The 22,990-nt window shown below is 40.0% G+C and overlaps 1 protein-coding gene across 22 annotated transcripts in view; it reads right to left on the minus strand.

Moving 5' to 3' along the window:
- The window catches only part of KIAA1217 (KIAA1217 ortholog), a 361,882-nt gene that overhangs the window by 200,756 nt on the left and 138,136 nt on the right, over positions 1–22,990 (minus strand). For 3 of the 22 annotated variants that reach the window (XM_065050749.1, XM_065050748.1, XM_021285323.2), the window contains exon 1: positions 1,764–1,910. The exons of 18 other annotated variants lie outside the window; for them this stretch is intronic. The gene's annotated coding sequence lies outside the window, so the exon portion shown is untranslated. Of the gene's footprint in view, positions 1–1,763; positions 1,911–22,990 lie in introns of those variants that run through there. One more of the 22 variants, XM_065050728.1, reaches the window with a different exon arrangement.

Consider the following 22,990-nt stretch of genomic DNA (forward strand, 5'->3'; position numbering starts at 1 on the left):
TTTATTAATTATTAAACTTTGAAATATCCCATATATACACTTGTATGCACAAACACATAAAGCTACAATCATATGTTTCACAGCATGTCTCTCCCTCTCTGTAAGGCTCATCATCAATTACATTATAAACCGTAGCAAGGGGGACAAGAATTTCCTGTACAGTGTGTGGTGTAATGGTCCACTACTCATAATAAATGATACTTCAAAACAATTGCAGAAATCCTCTCTCAGTTAAATATTTAATTTTCATTTAAAAGTAGTAATAATCTGATTAAATGGCTGCATGAATGAAACAAACATTAATAGTATCTCATTTTGGCACACACATCTGACAGGGATCTTTAAGAAATCCAAAGCAGGTGATACTGTCTGTGATAAGAGTGAAAACAAGTCCGACCTGGCCTAGTTCCAAAGCAGAATGTGGGATGGGATGAGACACTCAATGCCAGAATGCATCTTTTCTGGAAGGGTAGCACATATATGACAGGGACTGTATGTGAGGGTGGCACACCTGGGTATATGAGCAGCTTCATGAGCAAACTAACTTGACACCTGCAGCAATGTTTTTGGCTGGAAAGGGCTTGCAGAGAATACCTTGATAAGTTATCTGTTAGAAGATGCTTTTTCCATCTCCAGGTTTGTGGGTTTGGTTGTTTTTTAAAAAAATTTTGGGATATTTTGTTTGTTTGTTTGTATTTTGTTTTTAGTTTGGTTTTTGTTGTTGCTTTTTTATTTCCTAAATTTTTCTCTTTTATTAATTATTTTCTTTTGAGTTCTGCTGCACAAAAGTTTAAAAGGAGAACAAATGTGAATTTTCCACAGTTTGAGACTACTGGGGTGCAAAGCCTCTTTGGCATTTGCATAACAGCTTCTACAAGGGGTCTGTTAGCAGCAGTGGGTTCCCAATTGTCACAGGGACAGCCAAGGAGCCAGCAGGGACCAGATGGTGCCAGACCTGGCTGACATCCTGGGCTTTCCCTCCTTCACCCAGGCAGTCTCCTACTCCCTGGGCCCGCCCTGTGAGGGGCAAGCAGGGGGAAAAGGGACTTCAGGGGTCCCACTCCACTTCAGCACAGCCCCGTGATGCACCAGGAGCCCCCTCACCGAGTGACAGAGGAGCACAAGAGCCTCCATCACCCCCATCTCCGCTGCCCACAGCCCGGAGCACTGGCTGCTCCCAGCACAGCAGCACACACTGCTGGGTACCGCACAGAACTGTGTGTTCTCCAAATGCCGCTCCGCTTTCAATTTAAGTGAAAGAGAAATGCATCTAGACAAACACCTTCCTAATATGCTCACCTAGGGTACCTACCTCTGCCTTGAGGGTTTGGATTGCCCTGCTGTTGGTATTTAAACAGGGCCCCTGATTCAAAATTATTGATGGAGGTACCCTAAAGCAACCTGAAACATCTGAAAAGGTATGAACATTACAGATGCATGGATGTGTAAAATTACCTCTTTCAATCCAAGCTTCTGGATAACGAAATGCACTAATACCTCTCAGAGGTACCTCATCAGCTTACACTGATGCTTTGTCATGCAAGCGGTAACTGATCGGGTACTGTTTTCTTTTCTAACTGAGCAATTCACCCTGGCAGTATCACCAAATTAGTATCTACTGAGTTCAAAGCTATGCACAATTCCCACAGTTCCCCCACCCTTTAACAAAGAAGATAAAATATACTATGTCTGCAATATAATGAAATTTCTAGATAATAAGAAGATGCATGAAATCAAAACTTCAGAAAATGTTTTTGACTTACTGAACTACTCTCCTTCTTCAGCAGCGCGTTCTGCACCAGCTATTAGCAACAAGAAGGGAATTTCCTCCTCCTCAGACTATTCTTGAAATAGATTGCAGTAAGTCTTCCTTTCCAACCCCAGCCTTCAACAGCAAAAGGAAGCAACTCTCAACCTACAGGCAGGAACAATCTCAGAAAGAAAAAAAAAAAAAAAAACACAACAAAAAAACCCAAACAACGAAAAAAACCCAAACAAAACAAACTACAAACCAAAAAAACTGATCCCCCTCCCAAAATTTTGGCTACTACTTTATTAAAGGTCACCACAGCCATTTAAGAAAGATCTCTATGAGCTGCTTTAAAAGACTTCCTACTGCAGAAACCTAAATCATAGCGTATAGCTTACTTGTCTTTCCTTTCAAGTCCGGAAAGCTCTTTGTTAAGATCACTTACAGTGAGGAAACAAGTTTTCACTCACTCTGTATGTATACTTTTATAAACCAGTATTATAAATAAACCAGCAACAGTTTATGGAGGGTAGTAGTGGACAGAATGCCTTTGCCATGAATATTAAAAGCGCATTTCTACATCAGCCCCACATATTCTGGCAAGATCTGGGAATTTACCGCACATGTTTTCTGACAACAGTCAGAAAACAAAGAACAACAAGGCTCAGGTGGTAACAGCCTCCTTACACCTTTACTCCAAGCAGCTATCATTAATAGGCAAGGAAAAGGCAAAATATTTACTGAGTGGCCGTATAAACGTGCACTGCACAGCATGGAGGATTCTCATTTTGAAGATCTCAATTAAAGGGAAATCAAGTCAACAGCTAACCCATATGCTAGACTGAAGTCAGCAATGTCCACAGCAATTATGAGAGGTGGGCATTAGCCCACTTGTCAGACTGCTGAGCTCAGTAACTGAGAAAATTTAGGGGTCCTTGGTTTTCTGAGTTTGTTTGGGGTTTGGGTTATTTTAAAGACACGTTATCTGTCTCCTCAGCCTGGACCAGGTTCCTTCATCTCTCAAAGGCTGAGGAAGGGAGCTTTTCACAACAGCTCATGAGACTCTCATTTAGAGATCCCTCTGTATCATTAAAGGATTTTAGCAAAGAGAGGCTGGTGCTGCAGCTCCAGCTAAAGCAACATAAGCATCACTTACAGTCTTAAGAAGGATGAAAGGCCAGAATTGCCTCTGTGTAGTCCCTGCCTTCACCTTGGGATCTGATAATGAAACCTGAAAGCTCTGCTGTGCTATGAGCACTTCAGTCTTGATGCAACCTTCCCAGGACTCTTCTGTGGAGACCGTGTGGACAAAGTTCTCCATAACATTTTCAGTAGCACTGGATGGACAATCACAGGCATCCTCAGCATGTCATGCTACTTCTGGATTTACCAGCCCCTTACTCTTGTCCTTTTCTGTCCTTGCTATATACTTCAGAATCAGAGAAACCATGATCTAGCCTTTTAATATTTATTATATGAGACAGAAGAATTCTAACAGCACCACAGAATCATCACCTTCCATAAAAAGCAAAAGATAAAGGAAGTTATTGAGGACACACAGTCCTCCCCCCACCCAATCAACTTAGGACAATCTGATCCATGATCAGGAAGATCCAAGTGCTCTGGATCTCTCTCTGGAGGTTTTATTTGCTGTATCAGGAGCCCAGGCTGCTTGTTGAAGTAGATGATCATAAGTCATCTTTGAAAATAACAGACTAAACTGGAATTCATCCCTGATTCAAAGCCTGAATGTAACAAAATGCTTTTCTACAATAGAGAAATGCAGATTATTGGCAGATGCTCCATCAGTGCAAAAAGAATGAACACAAACTGAAAACAGAAACTTGGAAAAACAAAGCATGCAGGAAATCCAGAAAGAACAGCGTTGGGGTCAACGTGACAAAGGAAAAGAGCTGAAATTGAAAGATACTCTCTATTGGGAAAAGTATGAAGAAATACAGGAAAAATATTTCCAAAGGTATCTGGCAAAGAAATCCTCCATTAGGAAGCAGGGAAATTACGTTGAGCATGCTTCTGGGAGAAATGCAGGGAGAGGTGTTTGATGGCTTGTGGCTACCTGTGATCTGATTACCAGTGAGTACTCCTACCACATAGGCAGAAAGCATGAAAATGTACCAATATACTGAAATCCTGTCCTGGGAAAACATGTGACAATACTTTAATTAACACTGGCAACGTTTGCACTTCCCAAAACGTCAATAAAATTTGTTACAGATCTATTCAGTTGTTGATGATTTTTATTTCATATGAGAAAAAGGAGTGCCGTCTCAGACTAATTAGTTTCCATACCAAAATCCATGATCATCTAAATACCAGACTAAATATTAACAGATGCTGTCTTGATTTCACATTTAAAATCCAAGACAGCAGTTCCTAAAGTAGGGTCCCAAGCTCCATAGGGCCTGTCACAGGTTACTCAGGTCTCTGCACAACTGAAATCTCATTTTACCAGTGCCCAGAAAATATCTTTGGGGAGTAAAGAGAGTGCAGTTAGCCTTCCTATACACATGGACTTTGCCCCTGCTTGGAAGAGAGATGGAAGGAGGGTCATGGCAGGACCCAGGAACAGGCTGCATACACAGTTTGCATTAAATTGCTATTTAGCAGTGAACGAACTTTCCATAACGCTCTTTACAATATCCTCATTTTACTCATCATGGTATCTCTGATTATGAAGTTAGAGAAGGTTTGTTTGCTGCTGCTAATACTTTATTTTTTTTTAATGAAAACCATTCCTGACTGTAGCCTTCTCTGTGAGAACTACTTTGCACACAGCCAGGACGTGGGTGGGAAGAAGCAGCTCAAATGGAGACTCAGAAGTTTCATTCCAGTTCTTCCAGAAACCTGGGGTGTCCCTGTTTTGCCTTATTTCCCTTCCACTGAGTACTGGTGTAACCTCTAACAACCTGCTAGGACTACACATGCATGTTTTGCCACAGCTGCTACCAAAATATCCTTTGAAGATGTAACCTTGCACTTCTCAAGAATAGTCCCTTTAACCCATGGCAAGGGGAAGCCATGGACAAAAAATCCAGTCACAGGATAGCCCGGTGCCAAAAATGTGTGCGCTTTGGTTAATTCTGTGGAGCTTCTCCAGCCCAAGAGCAGGTGAAGACCACAGGACAAGAAGCAGATGCTCAGGTCATTTACTTGGATTTAAGGCATTTAAAACACACCATGGGTGGGTGCTACCAGCTGTCTCTGTCTCACTGCCGGTGTGGGACTGTTTTGCTCTGCAAGAGGATGGCCGTAAATGTGATGTTGAAGACGTGGGCATTACTCAGAACTAGAGACTCATAATAGCAAAGACTGCTGAATGTCTCAAAAAGAGATTTCTAAGATTACAAGCTTTTTAGAGTCATTTAACTTAAATTCTTGCTCTGATTTGGCAGCATCCCCACAACAGACAAGGACAAAATATAGCCACTATTAAATGACACAGGAGGTGCACAGTACTTTGAGTATTTTTGTCAAAGTAAGGAAGGAAAAATCTTGTAACTTAAGAGCCCACTAGAATAAAGAGAATTCCAGGAGTGGGTTCAATAGCAAGCAAAAGCGAAATGCTGCTTTAAACTGGTGACAACTGAAGTAGAACAAAACATAGGAGAGAAAGGAGACTGGGAAGATGATCCATTAAAAAACAATAATACAAAATAAATAAAATTTAAAAACAATAAATCGAACATTCATTACAGAGAAAAAGAAGAGCATCCTTCTTAAGGTACAAGACTGTTAGGAGAATATTTCTGTAATATTATAATTGTTTTACTGCATTAATATAGCTTATTAAAAATAAAGAACATTGACTGGCATAAGGATGAAGCTCAGTAGTAAATGTATGATCCAAAAATACAAATTACAGATAAATAAATGGTTACTGAAACTTACAGAAAATGCATACATGTCACCTGAATTAGAATAGAGAGGCAGAATGGACACAAAAATGGATCTTTGAAAGACAGTGAAATGCAAGAGATGTGACCCCTGAAGACATAATAGAAATGCGGGGGAAGGAGGGGGAGTGTGAATGTTGATGCACAGAATCTGCAATGTCCTGAGGAGAGCGGAGAAGAGGAAGAATGTCTAATTGTAATTAAAATTAATATCATAAACCCAGATGTGCTGGATCTGATATGGATTAGAAACAGGACTCCTATTGTAAATCTCTCAAGAGAGGGCACAGAGCATGGCAGAGAAGAAGGATGTAGTTCCTAAAATACAGATCTATTCTGGAACCAGCCATCTGACTTACAGACGTGTGTGTGCCTTGGGTGAGGCACCAACTGCTACTGGGATTTTTCAAGAGTGATGGACAGGCTGAATGCGCAGGACACCAGACTATCCTACCTACCCAGTTGCAAAAGCAATTCTAGGCTGATTTATTAGTATTATTATTACTACATGGAAGTTTGCAGTGCTGTTACACACACGATAAGAGTGTTGCAAATATTTAGTGCTCAAAGCCATGAATTTACCTCATGTGTGCACTAGCGTACAATCGGAAAATACATGGCTCCATTTATGCTGTCTTCTTTTGCCTTTTACTACAAAACTGAGGGAAAAAAATTGCTCTAAACAGACATACATTATTAGAGTTTGAAAGCAGATCTCAGAGAAAGCAACTCAAGTCTTCAAGGGAGAAAAAGCCAACTAGTGAGAAGCGAAGGAAGAAGCAGCCACAAACATTTAAAAATAGAAAGTCCAGTAGGAAGTTCCCCTACAGAGATTTAATCTGCTATTGTACTCAGATCCTGGCATTACAAGTTAAAATCTACAAGAAGCTATCATCTTTAATACATCATCTCCTTCCTACTGTTCTTTAAGGCAAAGAAGCTGATTAAACATCCTGCCACACTCTGGTAACCTTAACAGTGCGTTTCTTCATTTCACACTGTAAAAGGTCAGTCACATGTTAAATTGCCCTTCTTTGTGTGAATTTACACTCAGCACAGGACTAAGTCAATAAAGGTTGTACTTGTGGTCTTCCCAACAAACCAAACACTAAAAAGTAGCAGCTGGTAACTCATTTCAGAAAGATGTTAAAAATTCAAGTATTTCTCACTCTTTTAAAAAGTTTGACTTTTACATTTGCTTCGTAAAGCTCCAGATTAACTAGTTTGCTATATTTTACTAGGATATTAATATCTCTCAAAGCACCAAAAAAGCAAACACCGTTACCCTCATTTTGTAAAGTGGATAAGAATCCTAAATGTTACAGCTTTATAGTTCTTTAAAAATGTAAGTTTAAACTCCAGAAGAAAGTTTTAAAGCTTTTAATGAAAAGAATAAAACCAACAATAGAAATGTGAAAATATTAGACATCTAGTATATATTAGAATTTATTTTCTTGAAAAACTTATATTATTCCATATACACCTCTTTATGAAGAGCTGAACTGCTGACTGGAAAAAGGTAATTTCTGTAACACTCCCAAAATCCCATTTGCAAAAAAGACTTGTTTTTAATTTTATGGGATCTGTGTGATCTGTGAAGAGCGGTTTTTGAGATCTTTGCTGTTGTCTGACAATTCTTTAAGGCTTTTATGTGTTTGGGTACCTGTTGAGGTCAGTGGGAAAGCATATTTGTTCTTTTAAAGTCACAGGGTTGGAGCCTTTGCTGCATAATGCTTTTCACACAGGACATCCAGGGATGGCTCCCAAACCACACTTTCAATCACTTCTCTCTCACAAAAGTAAGTTTCTCCAGATTGTCATGATGGTACATGGGAGATAGGTGGACAATATTCCCAAACAGAGAAACAGGCTGGCCATAGCCATTTCCGCCCTTGTAGTACAGGAGATGTTTCAAGTGGTGAGGGTTAAACACTCATTGCACTACAGGACTGAGACACTTCTGGCTAAGTAAAGGAGCGATGGACCAAACAGCTTTCTGATGTGCACAGTAAGTATGAAAACTGAGCTGTTCTTTTGAGTTGGAAACTGGCAAATCTGTGAGAGCAATTCCAAATGGCTGCTGTCTGGGAAAACAAAGGGGCTGGACTGGACACAGGAGTCCTCCTCCAGCTGTGGACTGCTAAATAAACCCGAGATGCTAGAACTTCAGAGCAGCCCTAAGGCCAAGCACATGGGCTGGGAAGCTCCAACAGCCCCTGGCAGCATCCCTACCTTCCCCCAGCCCAGAAAAACTGTGAGGCACCCTGCACTGCTGTAGGTCAGAAGGTGGTCTACCGATGAAACCTGTGATGTATTTGCAGTACCACTGGGGTCACCGAATACAACCTGCAGCATAATCATGGTTAGTGGACATCCATACTCTGCTTTTCATTTGCATTTGACAGATTCCATGAAACTCAGGACTGACCTCCACAGCAACTCCCTTGTTTTTATATACTTTACACACAGTGACCCAGATGAGTAAATGGATGGACTCTGCCACACCGGAGTACATCAGCTCTGCTCTCTTACCTGCATTACAAATATATCCCAAACCTTTAAACTCGCCTCCCCCTTCCCTTTTCGTTAGGCTTTAAAGCAATAATAGGCACGGTGCTTTGGTGCATAGTTAGGTTGTTCACTTGGTAAACGTGACAGTAAGGACAGGCAATTATTTAGAGCTCTCCATGATTAATAGTGCACACAGAACTCCTGATTACAGAGGAAGCATAAATCCCATCCTCACAGGATAAAAGGGCAATATATCATGATGTGAATACACAATGTACATATCGCTCTCAGTATTTACATTTGGTAATGTTTGAATCTAATAATACAACATTATTATCCTATTAATACAATGTTTATATAGAATGTCCTTTTTCTTTACTGACAAAGAAAAGGAAACAATTCTGTATTGTGAAACAACTGGGTGAGTTACTACCAGAGCAACAAGATCCATATTATTTATAAACAAGATGGACAGAACTCCTTGTCTACTGTCTCACTGCATTTCACACTGTGTAATACACACATCCGCCACCCAGAGAAACTGGGCACGGGCACAGTAAGCATGAGAGATGATGGCACAGGTCGATGGCACCCCCAGGATGAGAAGGGAGAGCGTCTACAGTTCTAAAACAGTGAACTGGTACAAATACTATTCCGTGTACTTTATTGGAAAGCTAACTGTAATTTTCCCCACCAATTCTGGTGGCAATATGAATCTATTTTTATGCTTTTAAGTTAATTTACATTTTCTTTGATATTGCACCTGTTGGGGACACTTAGTAAGTGTGCTGAATGTAAGGCACAGAAAATAATTACTTTGCTCTACCTGGCAGATGTAGCCTATAGGTTTGCTGGTCTCACTACATCCAATCTTGTCAATCTCAAAAGCAAAGTAGTCTTGAACATGCTCAAGTCTGAGTCAGAGCTCTTACTCCCCACAAAAATGCAACCACTTCTGGTGCACCATATGGCAGCAATCCTGTGTCAGCAACACTGCACAATAGTTTTTCAGAAGAAGAATGAAGAGGAAGTTATCTGCTTGAAACCGAAGAGAGATTTATCCCACAAAAGTATGCAACACATCATTACCCAAACCGGAACGAAGGCAGGACATCAGCACTCAAGTGTTATGGGAACTTTAACAGTGAAGGGTCAGGGATTCGATCTGATGTCCAAGCAAAATGCCAGTTATAGTTTGTGCAATGCCATCAGACAGACAATGCATTTTTGCTGAGAAACTACTAATTTAATGTTATGGAAGCAAAATATTCAGCTACAAGATTCCATTATACTTGGAGCCTTTGACCCTGGTTTATCCTGGAGTTCAAGCCCTGATAATCTATGTGCTTGAAGCTCATCTCGGTGGATAATGGAAAATTCTGCTCCATTTCCTCTGGGACTCCATGCTCATTAGTCACAGCATACCAATTAAAAGCTTTGTTAGAAAACCAGAGGAATGTGACACAGCACATGTACAAACCAGGAAGCTTCATTCACATCTACCATGGATGAATGCCTCTGTATGGAAAGCCAAGCATCGCATTAGCAGGTCGTGTGCATCAGCATGCAAGATCAACAAAAGACGTGCAAGAATTTTGAAGTCAGCACTCTCAGTAAGCAACGGATTTTCATTTTGAACAATGAGAGTTACAGTATTTTTCACAGCCTATACATTCCTTGTAACCAAAGGTAATGTAAAATATTTTAAAAGTCCTGTTTTCTTGCATTGTTACTTTGGCAATCATCTAGTAGGATATTCACTAAACATCACCACCGACTACCGACTAGATTCTGTTCCTAACCATCAGAGGTGAAGCTGGGGTTAGTGTTCAGCTACTTATGAACTAGAATAACAACCATTTTCAAAAGGGATTATTGCCACTATGAACCACTGTCAAGTATATGTAACAGCAATTCTCAATTAAGGAAAGAATAGGACTCAGCGTCTGTGCTCTCATCATGCAGTTAATAACTGACTCTGCCTCAATCAAAACAAAAGTGGGATTTAACACGCAGATTTATTTTTGCAACAATTTGTACCGCAGTTCTGCATTAAACCATTTAACACAGAACTTGCAATATAATGGTCAGCTATAGCTGTGAAAAATTCAATTTGTTACGTTTTATTAACCCTTAATTCTATTCCAGCATTTTCCCCACGGTGAACGAGCGGCTCCCAGGAGGTTTTAGGGTTAACAACTCAGATCAGCTGCATGCTATAAACCAAGCAGAGGCAATAGCTCTACCTTTCAACTTATATTTTCATTTTGACATTTCAAATGCAGCATAATGGTGATGTTTAGCATATTTCTTATATTACAGATAGAATACTTTGTAAAATATTCCGTCTGTGACAAGGATGATCACATTATGAAAACTGCAGCATGAGTGATGCATCACACAGGATAATATGTTTTTGGAGGATAAGAGGGTCTTACAGTCAGTTGGAAGGACCTGAGAGGAGGCATTCAGCATGCACTGGAGCAAAGTCTTTGTTGAGGAGAGCAGATCTTCTTTGCCTCCCGCATCCCTGCATCCCATCATGCCCCAGTGAAGTCCATGCCACCACTGAGCCCATGATCTGCTCCTATCTGGAACCTCCCCACCCCCACCCAAGTTGCTCAGACAACTGGTTCAAGGAATCCATCCAGTGAAAAACTAACCTAACTTAAAAAGCAAAACAAAACAACAACAAAAAACCCCAACAACAAAAATCCAAAGCAAAAGCAAAAATAAACAAAACAACAGAAGTAAATCCTTGGGCGACTAGCTCTCAGTTGGACCTTACTAATGGCAATCATTGGCTGGATGGTAATGGTCCCCAGGTAACCAGCTCCAGCAGCGCTGTGGCTGTACTGGGATCCCATTTGCACACACAGCTATAGCAGCTCCCGTGTCCTGGTGGGGACCAGGACTCTTCCCTGCACAGGGTCTGGCCGAAAACTCAGTGGAGTTTATTCCTGGTCCAGCACAGTGGGAAAGTCGCTCTTTTCCTGCCCTTCTTCTTGCCAGCACATCCCTACATCCTTCACTCTCAGTGATAGCAACCCACCTACTGGGGCCATAAGTCAAGGTGGCGGCCAAGTCCCAGCACCTCTGCAACCCCCACTGTGCCCTGGGGATCCAGGCCATAGCGAGGGACAGGGACAGCCCCTGCCCCATCTCAGCACAGCACCAGGAGGTAGCCAGGGGGAAGGAGAGGAGAAGTGGTCCTGCGCTTCCTAACCTGAGCATCACCAAAAATAGTTGGCTATTGGCACTGGTCTCACCAAGCATAGGAAGAAGCCAAACTTTTATCTTTAAAGCTTCGTCTTAACTCAGCCTCCTTTCTTTGTACCTACAAGTAATCGTGGCTGAATTTGGACCACTTAAACTAAATAATTTGCTTGTACTGTAGGAAGAAAATGTCCACTTGGGCAAAAAAAACCCCAACAGTTAATGAATCCCCGCCGTGAGGAGCGGTGGCACTGTGCTCCCTCGCTGAAGGAGTGGGCTCAGTTGGGCTCAAGGCACTCCGTGGGGCCAGGCTGAAACCACATCCACCTCCGCAGACCACAGCCCCACCACGCTGCAGGCTCTGCTGCATTTTCTGCATCCCACATCACGGACACCAGGGGAGAATCTCAAGACAACTTGTGAAGAGGATGGCATCTCCTCTCTCCCCATGTGTCAGAGGAACCGCGTGAAGCAAAGCTGATGACAATTCCAAGGGAAGCGAAGCAAGGTAACACAGCTTAACAGGTTGGGCCCTTCTCCACCCCCAGATCCTCCCAGGCACAAGTGACATTTTCTCTAAGAAAGGCCGTGTTTTTCCTTACCTTCAGCGAAGACAGAAAGACAACATGAAAACACATATTACAAATGTATGTTTATGAATTCAGAGAACATGGTTAAAGCTGCTCAGAACTCCTATTTTTTACACCAGTTTTCACAGAACTTTTGTTATAAATCCACATCCTCCGCGGGAGGTGTCGGGAGTAGATGAAGTAGAAGCCCTTGAAAATATTTTGTGCCATTTGAACCTAAAGGGCTAAGAAGTTCTTGAGTTCAGCATATCCCTTTCCTTGTCCACATCCCCAGTGAAATCCAAAGTAAATTTTGGACTCTTCATTTGCTTCTTAGATTTTGAGTATCTAAGTAACAGCAAGGTAATATTTCCACATTTTTATTTTGTAACTCTAATGTTGAGATTCTTTTTTCTTCTCCTGGAATCAGAGGTTTAAATCCATTTTTATGATTCCAGGAGCTGGAACACCAAGAAAATCAAAAGCTGGAAAAAGACATGAGATTTTTTTTTTCTATGAACAGCAAAGATGGCTTACTTAAAACAATACATTTATGAGTTCACAGTCATACTAAAATAAATTAATAAGAAAGTAATAAAAAAATTTCCTTGTCCAAATGTCTGTTATTTTGGATCAGTTTGATAGCTGCTAACACACCATACTAACGTTAAGTACTTGCAGGAAGGCAATTTTCTCTTTCTCTTCACCAGGGCAGGTCACACATAGTCTGCCACTAAAGCAAAGTATCTGCTCTTTTATTACTCTAATTTCTCATGCTGCCTTTTGACATTGTGTTTGATGAATACAGCTGCAAGTAAAAGTTAGACCGTTGAGATGGCTATAATCACATTCAATGACACATTAAACATATTATCTTTTTAAATGGAATTTTATTTTAGTGTAAGCCAAAAAAATTCAAAACCTAGCAGTATGTGCCTATCCTCTAATCCCTTACTTAATACAGGTATATAGAAAGGTTGAAGTAGCTTACCCATTTTCATCATCAGAAATGTGAAAATAAGTTTCAGTATACAAAACTAATGAATCTGCAAATTAATCCTTTCCTGTACAGGGAAACTATTTCAGCAGCAGAAGACCAAAGAAAAAGTACTTACTTGCAATTCTCTTGTTAAAAAAATCCAGAGTTTCCAGTTAATAAACAAATATAAAGCACCTGAGATTTATTTGGGTTTTTTGTTTCCTTAGGGGGTCATGAAATATTTTGAGCTTCTTCATGTTACGTTTCATCATACCTCATTCTAGCTTAAAAATAAAAAAAACTTTTATAAAAATATGTATCTGTCTAACGGATAAAAACGTAAGCCAGCAGAGTCCCCCTGAGTCTTTGAATGGGTGCCTTGTTCTCCCAGTGACATTTATCGTCACCTCACATCATGTTACAGCAGTGTGAGGACAGCTGAAGGAAAACTAAACAGGCTCTGAAGTTGTGTGTGTGAAAGGATTTCCTGCTGTCGCCTTCCCACCGAGGCACAGATTCCAAGGGTGAGGAATTGATCCTCTCGGGATGTCCGTTCACAGAGCAGAGCAGAGCCCGCCAATGGAGCGACGCGCCTGCTGCCTCCTGTGCCCTCCCTGGTCCTGTGTGATGCTCATCCCCAGCACCAAAGGGCCATTTTCTACCTTCCAACATTTTTCACATTCAGAACTTCGTAATTTTTCTAATCACATTTTAGTTTATAAAAACACATAAATATGTTTGTGTTGCACCTTGAGTCTCTACTTCACTGTTTGTTTCTCTTCTTTCCTGCCTGCAGACCTCTGTCTTTCCCCTCTATCCTTATCTAAGATAAGCAGCTGCAGGTTACACACGGTACCTTGCAAGAGCATGGCCTGGAAAATTAATTATTGAAAAGATTATTTTTTTTCTCTCCCATCACAAATATGTTTCTGCTTCCAGAGATGACGTGTTTCACTTCGCAAACAGAAGGGGCACTGCCTGCTCTGGCATACAGGAGCAAAAGGAAAACTGTACACATGCCAGCACAAGAATAATTCTTACTGCCAAAGCAACATGGTCTGTCATATTGATGCAGCTGAAATCTCAGAAAGTAAACAAAAAAATCCTGTTCAAAAAAGCCCAAACAAACCAAAGACGCAACAACAACCATCCCCATTCTCTAGTCTTTGCAATACTAGCCTGGCCATTTGAAAACAAAGGAAATTTCTACTGTTCATTTTGACTAGTTTTTAAATGCTTTTTCCTTATGTTTTGCACAGAGTTGAAATTAAATGCAAAGGTCTGTCCTTCAAATGCAGTTATACAAACCAGGGGCAAAACCCCCTCCTTGCCTGCCTTCCAAATCATGGTCCAGTACAATGGAAACCCTTCCAAAGAGGGCTTCCCTCCTCTGTCCTGAAGAGGCTTGTCCTGCCATCCTGTACCAGCGCCCTACAGTGTGCAAGAATCAGTAATTTTCCTCTTGAGGAATCAGATAACCTTCCTCCTGGTCTCTAATGTTTTCAAAGTTTTCTTCCCTGCCACCAGCCTCCTGTGTCACACACACGCTCTCTGCTTCTCCATTGCCCAGACCATGGCTGCAGACAAAATCCAGCCAGCCACTTTGATCTCCCTCAAGAGCAACCAACTTTATATTATGCAATCACAGGAACAAAACTGGCAAACTTCTCCCCTCCTTCCTTATTTTAAGAAATATGTTGTCTTCTGGCTTCCGCAGCATTCAACCTGACTGTATTGTTTTTATAGCTATGGACTTGGCCGTCAAAGCAGCTTTAACTTTTCACCCCCAGGACCATGTTCACTTATTCTCAGTGCATCCAAACACAGAGTGGTCCACACCACAAAGAAATACGGGGTAAACATTATTGACAGAAAGAAAAAACATGCATAGGAAACAGCAGGAACAGCAAAAACTGAAGCCAGATACTGCAGTGAGTGGAAATAAAACCTTTTACAATGGGGAAAACAAGAGGTGAGAAAGATGAGGGAGGACAGAGGCAAGATAAGAAAGTAAGAGGAAATAAAGCTAAGGGAAAGAAAAACATGACCACAGACTTTTTAATCTTCAGTACAAGACAAACTTTGATGATCTGTGACACATGCAACCACCAATTTTATTATACAAACCTATTTTCACGTGTGATGCTGAACTGGGTACTACACTGATACCATATTCTACTCTTGAGGGTCAGTTGTTCAGGGGCTAAGGCTGTCATTTACATATAGGAAGCCTATGTAATTCATATATTGGAAGTAAGCAAAATGGGAAAAGTGGAAATCCAGATATAAAAGACAGGAACTTACTTTGCTTATAGCAACAAGTGTATTACCTAAAAAAAAGTTATGTAACTTCATGATTACTCAAATAAAAAAAGCAAATAGCAACGCTGGCTATTATAGTTTGCTAAGGCAGGATCGCCTCTATTTATAAATTCCAAGAAGAAAATGTAAATCTTTAGATGTCCTTTCTCCTTTGCTTTAGGGGGCTTTTTAAACAAAAAATAGAATTTGATAGAACTGTCCCACTTTCAGGGTCAGAGCTATGTAGTACATCTCCCCATACCGACTACTCTCCCAAGTAAGAATTTGCAATCTCTCTCAGTAATTGAAGCAAAGAGAAGAAGATTTAAGCTTTGATAATGATTGGTGAATTTCAAATAGTTTGGATAAGCAACCCCCAAATGTTCAAAATGAATATTCAGATTTTGTTCTGCAATATGGTCTGCAAATTGAGGACAGAAATCTCAGATGATAGCTATCTTAGATCTCCAGGATCCTCCACATGCCCTAGTTATGTCGAAGCAGGAAATAACACAAAAACACCAACATATTTAGTTATGAAATGCAGAGATGTCTGAACATTCAAAATGAAAAATATTGAGAAAATCACAATGTTGTAAACAGTCTAACTTCATATTGGGCCCATCCCTATTCCACCTACATTTACTAACAAGTTCCTCATTTGTAACTCCTGAAATAGGCAGTCTCCCCCCTGCAGCAGGTTCCACTGGTGACTCATCATCATTGCCTTCCAGAGGAAATCCTCCCCATGCCCACACCTCCGGTGACCCCGCAGAAAGACTGAGAACACTGTGACTCAAGAACAATGCTAGATCAAGTTCTGCATAGCTCCAGGGGTTGAGAACTTGCCTTGCAGGCGGGTCACTTCTCCCCTGCCCAGCAGTGCCCAGTGCAGCAGGGATGCTGCCGCTGATGGGCAGCGGGGCTGAGCCAGCCGGCACTGGAGCATCTTTCCCCCACCAGGGCCCTATGCCAGCTTCCCATCTCAGCTACACCATCACAACTGAGCTGAAAGCAATACAATTGCATTGACATAGCCGAAATCCAAAGGGGAACTATGTGTGGAGCAGGGCTACTCACAGAGAAAGCACCAGGATAAAGGCAGCATAGCAGAGTGAGGAGCTCACGGCTGGCACCTGCCCCATCGGAGCCACCACAACCATCACCCTCCAGCAGGAGCCATCCTACTCTTCCGAAAACACTCGCTCTTCTAAACAAGACTATGGGCAACAGCCTAATATTTTCCTGGGATTTATTTATCATTTATGCACCAAACCTGCTAAGTCTGTATAAATTATCATAATTTACTTGAAACTAATTGGGAAAGGCAAAACAAAACCCAAAACCAATCCAAACCGAAACCAAGCAAAGCACTTGACCCAATACTTTTGTCCCAGGAACACAGCCCTGTATCATTATCTCTACCCTTAGAGGGCTTCTCACATGTATCACCTCCAAGGACAAACATTTTGGCAGAGAGAGAAAGCACGCAGCATGCCATCAAAGTTAAAGATTTGTTTTTGCTCACATAGTTATGACTTACACATTTCACAAGATCAACAAACAATTTACGCTATTTCAGATATGGATCTTTTCCGTCTCAATGGGACTTAATTCCTTCAAGCTGAAAAAGGAAGCCCAAAAAAATCTGAATAACTAAAGCGACATTACATGAAACGTAGCCTAAGGCTGCCAATATTTTTTTGTGCACTGAAGGATAGAATGCATTACCGAGCTAGACCAAACCCCATTTCCAGCAGAAACCTTTCCTTCTTCTTCGCTGCTGTGAGGAGGATTACATTACACAGAACTGCACTAAGCCCATTTATTCAATTCTATTTTTTTTTTTTAACCAGGCTATAAAAATAACCAGCTCAGCTACTCATACTAATCACAGAAATATTAATACAAGACACTAACTGCTCTTTTGCTGGGAGATTTTCTTCTCTATCCTAAATAGGAGAACCATGAAGTTTATGCTTCCCATAAGTTGCAAGAAATAGTGTTTTACTGCAGAAAGCTAACATCAAAAATAATTACTGTTATAAACATACAGCAAAATACAGTCACACTTGGCACTTATCAAGGTTATATGTGAAAAAATTTAGCTCAATGCCAGCTGCTGTATAATTTTGCCTTTTTTTCCAGATGCTCAGTGTAAAAATCACTTTTAACAAAATAAAGTAGGAAAAAAATTCCAAAATAAAAGTGTTTAGAAATACAAATAGGTTTCCCTTTAACAAAACTACCCACATAGTAAAAAGGGACCAAATTATAATGAGCCTCAACAAACAAGCAAAATTCTGTTTTAAAAAGCAATTTTGCTGTGTATTTTTTGAGAAATCAGAGATTTATGGGCTTTGCCTCCCTTCTGAATCCAAAACATATGAATTTCTTGATTTACAAGAATATTGCCACACTACCTCTACCAGTATTATTTTATATAGTCTTTCCTCTCCATCTTTGCAGTGTCTCTTCTTATTGGGAAGAGAAATCCTTTTTATTACCAAATCTGTTTCCTGTAGGTACTACATCACATACAATTTTTTCATGAGTCAACACAGATTTATCTAAAAATTAGTCCAGTGCCTTCTACCCCCGCGCTTCATGTTTGGAAGCTGCCTAAATTTCCACCCTACAGATTCTCAAGATCAGTTTGTAATTAGTTCTTCTGCTGATATTATCTCTTATGTGCAAATCTTCCTGGGTGTGAGATGGCAATTTTATTTCCTCTCAATTTTATGTTTTTTTTCAGAGTCAGACAACACAAGGATTTTAATCTCCCCTCATAAAAGCCTCCCTGTTCCCCAAGGTATTTTAGAAACCTGCCTTGGCACCTAATCCAGATTGAATTTACATAATTACATATGATCACACTGGCACAGATTTCCCCATGTTATACTTCACACACACTCTATACAAAACAGTATTAACGCTTCCTTACATTGGAAACATACTTCCTAACACTGCCAGATATTAGACAATGCATGCTACAATGAAATCTGTCAGTTTTCCATGAATGTATCACTCTGATGTCTCAGTTATCTTGTGATGAGTGCTGCAGTGTCTGTCCAGTTTCTCCCCACACCCAACTGCATGACCCTCCACTTCTGACCGCAGCCTTTCGAGCCACTTGAACTATTGTTCCAATTCACGTGCTCATCCCATTTCTTCTACGTGAAACTCCAGCCTTCAGCATGATCCTTCTGATAACTTGTGTCATCAAGATTTTATTTTTTTTTCAATATTGTTGGTTTTGTGGTACAATCACTACTGGAGGCATTATGTTAGACTGATCCCACAGTCAGTCCCTGGAAACTCCTTTGGTGACCTCCAACCCACCCTCCAGCTCCAATTTTGCCTCTAGTTAATTTTTCATCCTCTTTCCTCTCCTACAACTCATTCTTAATTCCCATGTTAACAAATCTCTACATAGCAGATGACAAACATGGTATTTTGTTGAAGTCCATGTGGAGCTGATATAGGATTACTTCTTTTGTTTAGAGAATTAGTTTAGCTATCTTTTCAGTTAAAGATATCAGCTTAGTCAGGCATGACCTTCTTGTGGAGATTCTACATTGTATATTAACTCATTTATCATGTTTTGTGTCATTTGTTCATTCTTTCCTTAAAACTTTTTTTGTAAAAGAATTTGCATACTATTGAGATCATACCAATGCTATTTAACTGAGTCATTTTTTCCAATATAAGTACTATTTTCAATTTATTCCCCTAGATAATACTAATTCCTGATGTGATATATTTATTAAAAGTACTTGCTGTTGAAATTGCAATTATATTATGCAAGTTCTTGGATGGGGATTATGTGGTCTCTTCTGATTTAAACAATTACATAATTTAAGTTTTGCTTCCCCCTGGAGGTAAGAATTTCCATTTCTGCATAATCATTCCTATTAACTACCCTGCATTTGTCCCACGTTCAATAGCCTCATTAAAATACGATGAATGCTACGTATTACATCTAAACCCTATCCAAAACTTTCATCTTTTTACACTGACTGCACTTCCATTCTTCTTTTTTTCATTCAAAATATATTTTAGTCTTAGGTGATTCTTAGAAATTTAGAATTCATTCCCATGTTTTCTGATTTTTAAGGTGCAGTTTTCTGTATCGGTCAATCCTCTTTCCAATCCTTGCAGACTTTATACTGTTTTTATGATGATTATTTTATCCAGTGAATTACGAGGAACTTTCAAATAATGTATATCAATTGTATATGTATATTAATTCCAGCAGTTTTTTTAACCTTTGACTAAAGATGACATTCATGTCTGCTTTACATAGGAGTCCCTGCACTTTTATTCCAGATTAATTAACTACTGCGTGCAACTTCTCAAATATTTGTCCTTTGGAAACCTCACAGATCTATGTCAGTTTTTGAGTCATTCTCTCCCTGTTTTCATTCCTTTGGCTTATTATAACATTACTTCAGCAGAGCTTTTAACTTAGTTTTTCTTCCAAATGTTTTTTATTCCAGAAAGTTCTATTTTATCCCATCTTCCTTTTCTCAAAACTTTATGTCTTTAGTGTGCACAGACACCCAAACAAATCCACTTGCCAATACAAATCTTTCTGGACACCTTGCCATTTTGGCTAACTCTCTTTTCCCTTCAGCATAGACAACCCTCAGGTTTCCACACCCCTGGTCTTTAGATCGGTGGACCAACGTTTCCATGATTCCCGCTGACCTTACCCAAACGCCCAGCCAGATGAGGTGGGATCCTTTCACTAACTAGATCTTAACGTTACCATTTTTACTGACAATGGAATTTATTTTTTCTTGCTTGCTATCACCTAATAATATTGTTCCTTTATTCACTTCTGTAGTCTCATTTATCCAATTTTAATTTCCTTGTGCCCTCAGGGCTTGTACAGGCATCACATGGGTCTCTTGCACTTTCTTCTATATCCCATTTAATCAGTTTAAAACTGTTCACATCAATCCCATAAAATTAGGAAGCTGTATATTGTCCACCTACTGACAATAACCTTATTTTTTTATTGACATATAATAATCAAACAGCCCAAAACTTTCTTCTTTGCACAGTTCATTTCACAGCTTTCTCGTGCCTTCATGCTCCTTCTCGAGAGGCTGACAGACTCTACCCAAGACCACCTCAGCCCTCACCCATGCCACTCCCCATTTGTTTACAGTCACTCCCAATCTGCTCCAACAGGAGTCACAAAGTCAGTCATCACTCCAAACAGTGTTTGTAAGGACTTTTCCCATTCCTCTCCAATTCCTCTCTGTGATTCGGGGTTTTTTTTGTTTCTGTGTCTGTTTCGTGCCCCCTCACCCCCTGCCATCCCCCCTTCAGGTATCTCATCCCCTTGTAGGCAGCAAATGTTTTACTCTCCAGATTCCCTTTGGTGTGCTCATCTGTACTCTAAAGTAATCCGTAATGATCGCAATCTTAACCCGACATGTGCTTTAATTTGTACAAGACATCGATCTGACATCCAGGAACTCAGCTGGATGCCTGTGCTCACATTTTTATTTTATTTCCTTATGTAATTTGATCCACTAAAATGCTGGCAACAGGAGAGAACACCACTGAGTAATTTTAAAACAATGGGTTTATTAATATACAGTAAGTAATAACATTTAATGACAATACCGCTGCAACAGATGCACAGCCCAGACAAGAATTCCTATCCTCTTTACTTCTCTTTTTCATCATAACATTGCCAATTACAGCCATCTATCAGTACTATCATTAAGTAACCCAGTTCTCAAACTAACCCTTCAATATAGTCTAGACTGTATCAGACGTAATTAGCTGTATGATCCCAAAGCCTTCTCTCATCTCTTGTTCCCCCCAAACCTTGAGAATTCCTCGGCTTCTTTCAACAGTTATTCTCTTAGGAGTCCTACATTTCCCCTCCTTATCAACTTCACAATTATCTTCAATAATTCTGTATAACTTTCCAGCAAAATTATCTATTACTGCATCACCCATAACAACCATCCAGCTCGTGTTGCACTTGCAAATGTATGACTGCCTCACCCTCCAGATTCCTCAAACTGGGGCTAGGAAAGAAAACATTTACTGCCTGATTCTAGGTATCATTTTACCTTTTCCGAAATGGTCACATTTTCTAATATTTACTATCCGAAGCACAACTCCTTTCAGATTTCCAAGCCATTTTGATCAACTGAACTAAAAATATGAATTCTTGCTTTCATCTGGGCTGGTATGTCCTAAGAGCAATGGCTTCAGCATAAACTCAACTATATTCAAATATGTTCTATATTCAAATACGTTCATGAAATCTAGATTATACCAATTTAATCATAGAGACAGAACAGCACAAAGCTACAAAATACTGGATTTTTTTTGTGGGAAATTTGTTCCTGCTAAATGCACAGTCAAGACACAAGTACAATATTGTAACAAATGTAGCCATGCATTTTCCAGTTTTGCTTTGATACAGTACTAAGAAATTCTTATGATTCTTCCTGAGCCTTAAAGTATCCAGCATTTTTCTTCAAGCTTAAACTTGTAAGCTATGTGGTGATGCTAGATATCAGCTTCCTTTCAGTTTTACTCTTTAATCTTTTTTTCATTGTTTTTAAAGTAAGTTTCTGGATATCATGGATGAAGTACATGTATGGTATTCTCAAGTAGGAGTACCAAAACCTCAAAATGAGAGAACATATAATGAAGAACCCAGAGTGTACACATTTTTAAAATACTATATTTCTTAGGCAGTTTAATAATTTTGGTGTCTCTAACATAGCTTTTGAATGTTTTATGTTGGCAGCTCCCACAGGCGTACTGCTGGAACCACTGAATTTTTCTGTGAAATACATCTTAACAGTTTCTTTGTTCCATACATTTTGCTAATGCGAGTTTAAGCCCAACTTAACCCCACCCTGATTCAATTTTCAGACATTTATACCTTACTAAAGATGATTCATTCCACACTGAACGCCAGGCTCTGGGAAGACCTTTAGAGTCTTGCAAGAGTAAGAAGAAAAACAGCTCCCATCACACAGATAAGGAATTAAATTTGGGTGCTCAGTGTGGGCCACCATTTAACTGACCTTTCAGAAAGGATTCCCTACTCCTTTAAACACCATTTTTCTTTATTCTTCTAAACAAAACTCCACAGACAATGTTTAATATTGGTTTGATTCCTGAGAGGTTTAATGCTGCATCTGGATCTAAAAAAACACTGAAGTGCTGTGAGTTCCCACAGCAGTAGCACAGGTTTAATGAAAACAGTCCAGCTCATCAGCTCCTCTTCCAGTCACACTGACAGCTCACACCCAAGCTTCACAGCAGTCTCCTCCATATACATACTAAGACCAATCACAAACAGCAAATCCCCATCGCTCTCATTCCTTATTTTCATTTGAGCTTTGAGGGAGGGAGACAGGATAAAACCAACACACCCAACAAGGAAGCAGTCTTCAGAGTACACATTTCTCAAATGCTCTGCCCCAATCCAAGGAGCAGCTGTGAAAGAAAACATATTGCTCTCCTTTTTGGTCTTGGGAACACCATTTTATCTTCAGATGAAAGTGCCACAGAGTGCCCACAAAATATACAACAGACAGTCAATGTATTTATGTGGCCTACATAACTTTCCCATTGAAGTGAAATTGTATTTTTGCTTATAATAAAAGCCGTTCATCACCTTCCAAGGCAAAACTCTATTCTCAAGTTGCTCTTCATAAAGTCCTGTAGCTACAATGACATTCCACAGGCATTAAACAAAAGT

The sequence above is a fragment of the Columba livia genome, chromosome 2, assembly GCF_036013475.1.
Source record: "Columba livia isolate bColLiv1 breed racing homer chromosome 2, bColLiv1.pat.W.v2, whole genome shotgun sequence".
In the NCBI taxonomy this organism is placed as follows: Eukaryota; Metazoa; Chordata; class Aves; order Columbiformes; family Columbidae; genus Columba; species Columba livia.